We start from the raw sequence: 4,156 nt of genomic DNA on the forward strand, positions 1-4,156 counted from the left end.
CCACAGCAACCCAGGACCCTGCCTCCGCCTTGCCTGCACTTAGCTCTGTTGCACCCCCAGCTCTGCCTGCACCTCCCGGTTCCCTCTGCTGCGTCTGGCACCTCCTGAGCCCGTCCTGCTCCCCCTGCACCCACCCAAACCCCCATCCCGCTCCCCGTCCTTCCAACCCTCGCACCCTCCGCACCAGCGGATCCCCCCGGCCCCGGTCCCGGCCCCTGCCCTAGCCCCATCCCCATCCCCGGCCCGCCCCGGGGCGGTGGTTAATGACGGTAATGAACGGGCCCGTCCGCTCTGCCCGTGCCCGGGGCTCACCTGGCTCCGGCCGTCGGGGCGGTGGGAGCGCCGCAGGACACCGGCAGCTCCGCCGCCTTCCCCGCCTCCCTCCGGGGGGGCCCGAGCCGCCCCCGGCGCTGCCCTCCCTCCGCCTCCCAGCCTGGGGGGACCGAGCTGCCTCCCGCCCGCGCATCCCCGCCCTCCTCCTCCTCCTGTAGCGCCTCCCCCCCCCCCCGTCCCTCCCCTCCCTCCCAGGGGCTGGACCCCTCCCGCAGGACAGGACCCGTCCCAAACCCCATTCCCTGGCTTCCAGCCCTGGGGAGCAGCTCTTCATTCCAGGGACCAGAGGGGACCCAGGTCTTGGCACTGAGGATGGGAGTCGCTGGCCAGAATGGTCACCACTATTGGTATGATGGTGTCCTCCCAGGAGCGCTCATCCGGTGCTTGGGGGCTTGGGGACAGTCTGCCCCAGGACAAGGTGCTGGAGCTCAGGGTCTCTGCTGCCATCATCCCGCTGGCATCGCTGCTTGCACCAGGAATGCTGCTTGTGTCTGCCACGGCTCTCCCTGGTCCCCAGCAGCAGAGCCATTGACTGTCCAGAGCTGAACCATCTTCACTGGGCACTGGCTGCTTCCAGCACCCATCCCAGCTTCCACCAGGAGCCACAGAGATGCACCAGCCCCGAATACTGCCCCACTGCTTGGATCCATGCCAGCATCCCATGCCAAGGCGAGCCAGGCCATCCCGAGCCCCTGCAGGCAGGGAGCAGGCAGGGAACAGACCCACCCAGGACAGCAACTCACTCAAGTTGGGGTCTGAGGAATGCAAAGCACCCATGGGTGACCCCATCCCTTCATCCCATCCCTGCGGGAAGCCCCATACACACCACGAGGTACCCTGCTCAGCCGCTTTTCCTCCCCAACAGTGATGGATCTATTTACACGGAAGCTTTACAAACGTGTGTGCAGGAAGCATCCATCTCAATGAAGGCGCAGCAATTAACAGCTGATATTTATTCAGCCCACAGTAAATAAGCTGTCGCGGGCAAACCAAGCGGCTCCACTCTGCCATTTATGCAGGGCCAGCCCCCGAGGTGCAGTGACAGAGCGCTCCATCCTCCCTCAAGGTTCCTGCTGCAGTAATTAAGGGTAATTAAAGCAAGTGAGGATGAGATAGAATGAAACTTCCATAATTCCCGTTCATTAGGCAATTTTTCATCCCGAGCTGATTTTTTTCTCTGTAGCCAACCAGCAGCCACAACTTCCCGTGCAGGGTCTGAGCATCGCATAGGTAGGACCTTCCTTGTCCCACAGCCCAGCCCTGGCCCCACAGCAGAGCAGGGACGAAGGGCAGCCGCATCCCTTCCTCTCAAGCCAGACCAGCACAGCCAGCAGCAACCTGGGCCCTCAAATCTAGCTGTGAACATCTTCGGGTTCCTCCCTCCTGCTGGTCCTCCCGTGCCTCAGTTTCGCTCATTTGCCAGGGTGCCCCCCTGGGTACGTTGTGCCCAATCCAGTGGTATGAAGGGACCTCGCCAGCCCCAGGAACACTGGATGGAAACCTCTGCTCCTGCTTCCCTTGTGCCGCTGCATGGGATCCTGCCTCCCCAGCACTCTGCTAAGAGGGGATCAGTCTGTTTCCATCCCTTGCCGGCTTTCCCTGGAATGCTGCCGAGCTGGGGGATGGAAAATCCAGATCCTGCGGCCCCTGCCCACCGACCCAGCAGGAAAACGCAGAGACAAGCAGCTCTTCCCAGAAACACCGGCTCCAGATGCCAGGAAATACAAGCCGGAGCAGAACCCGGCAATTTTCGGGCTGGAGACAGTTTGCCTCCAACCCCAAGTGTTACCATGGGGCTCCCACCTCCTCCGCCGAGCTCAGCCCCCACAGGGCCGGGGGCGATGGTAACAGCAGCACTCCCTTACTGGGAGGCAATGGGCAGGAGGGAATTCCTGCGGTGGGGATTCCGGCGGTTCAGCGTTTATCCCTGCACTGCTTGAGGCACGGATCCCCCTCTCTCCCTGCCCCAGGTCCCAGCTCTCAGCCGGGAAGGAAGGAGCCTGCCCGGCCTGACAGGGCCCGTTTGTTTCCTCGCTGTTAGAGCCGCAGTTTCGCCTCTTTCGGAGGAAATAGTTTGCCGAAGAGCGGAGCCAAGAGAGGAGCTCCGGTCCCCCCGCACCGCCGGGAGCGGCGCAGCCTCACAGCCGCTTCTCCAGCGTTTCCGCCCCCCGAACTGAACGGGTTTGGCACGGGGGGAGCAGGAGGCTTGGCTCGGGTGGAAGCTGCGGATGGAAAATGGCTCCAGAGCTTCCAACCTCCTTGGACCCGTCTGCATCCTCCAGACACTGCCGAGAGCCGCAGGACTGGGGGCTCCCCTTGTTCCCCCGCAAGCCCTCTCCCGAGCTCCGCTCCCTCACCGCATATGGCGTCTCCGTGACTAATAAGAGCTGCTAATTGCCACCAGATGCCCTGGGAAAGCCTGACGCTGACTCGCGGCTGCGCTTGGATGGGAAGGGAAAGGAGCTGGAGCCAGAGCGGGGCGGGGGGATCCCATTGCATGCGGCTCCCGGCAGCTGGGGCAAGAGAATGCGGCTGCCGTTAGCAGGCACATCAGCAGCCAGGCCATGGCAGCAGGCACACAGCCCTGGGGATGGGATGAGCCCCATCGCAGCCCCGGCTGCAGCCCTGTCCCCTCATCCCGTGCTCCGGCATCTATTGCACAACTGGAGCTGGCACCAGCCCAGAGCCGGCAAACCCCGGGCAGGAGGCGGCTGTGCCGGGCTGGGATCCCCTTCCTGCTGTGGTTGAGAACGGTTTAATGAGGAGGAGGATTTGGTACCTTCCCTTGCCTTCCCCAAGGGCGGCCACCTCCTCCCTGCCCTCATCACCGTGCTACAGCCTCCAGCCTGCTCCTTCCCACACCCCAAACCCAAACTGGGTGGTGTTGGGATGAGCTGTTATGTGATTAATGCTTCAGCCTTAACTGGGGTGCCTGGGAGACCCCACACTCCCGGGTGTGTATTGGCAGCTCCAGACACTCCCAAGGCAGGTTCAGCCCATGATGCTCCCCATCACCCTGCCCAATTGCATGCCCCATCTCACAGGCACATCTCCATGGCTCCCAGCCTGCTCTGGAGGACAATCTGATGCTGTGGTGGGGGAAAGCACCTTTGTCCTCAGCCCCAGCACCCAGGGGCTCAGGGAATCCCAGGTTTGCAGGGTGCTGAGCACAGATGAGGAGCAAACCAGCACCTTAGAAGCCACTGGTCCAGACTGGGCAGCATCCTTTCCCAGCTGTCCCAGCAGTATTGGCATCCACTGTGCTGTATCCCATGGCTCCCACCAGCTCCATCGCTGAGGGAAAGTTGTGTACCCAAAATACAAGTGCTGATCAATGCTCCCAACCATCACAGCCCTTCCCATGGTGTCAGTGCCATAGTCCAGCCAAGCCCTTAGCAGAGCCCCCATTAGTCCTCGAGAGCCACAGTGTAGGGATGTCCTCTCCTCCAGCACTCCCCAAGCTCAAGTCCTGCCCTGTTCTCCCACCACATCTCCTGGTCTAACACAAGCCTGGCATTCACGTGCCCCAGGCAGCTGCGCCTGTGCTGATGCCAGGGATGCTCCACGTTCCATCCCTCTGCAGATTACATGGGAATTGCCTCCGAAGTTACTAATTTGCTCATGGATTAATTACCATGTAATTCACTGCTCCTGGCTCCAATGATAAGACTCATTTGCAAGGCAAGGGCAGGGGCTCAGCAGGATGCTGATAGCTGGGGGGGGGGGGGAACCAGCCACCACAGGGTGACACCCCCCCCCCGTTCCCTGGCTTGGACACGAGGCTGTGGCCCCACAGCACCACAGAGAGTGAACCTTTATTTCC

The sequence above is a fragment of the Melopsittacus undulatus genome, chromosome 14 (genome assembly GCF_012275295.1).
Source record: "Melopsittacus undulatus isolate bMelUnd1 chromosome 14, bMelUnd1.mat.Z, whole genome shotgun sequence".
NCBI classification, from domain to species: domain Eukaryota; kingdom Metazoa; phylum Chordata; class Aves; order Psittaciformes; family Psittaculidae; genus Melopsittacus; species Melopsittacus undulatus.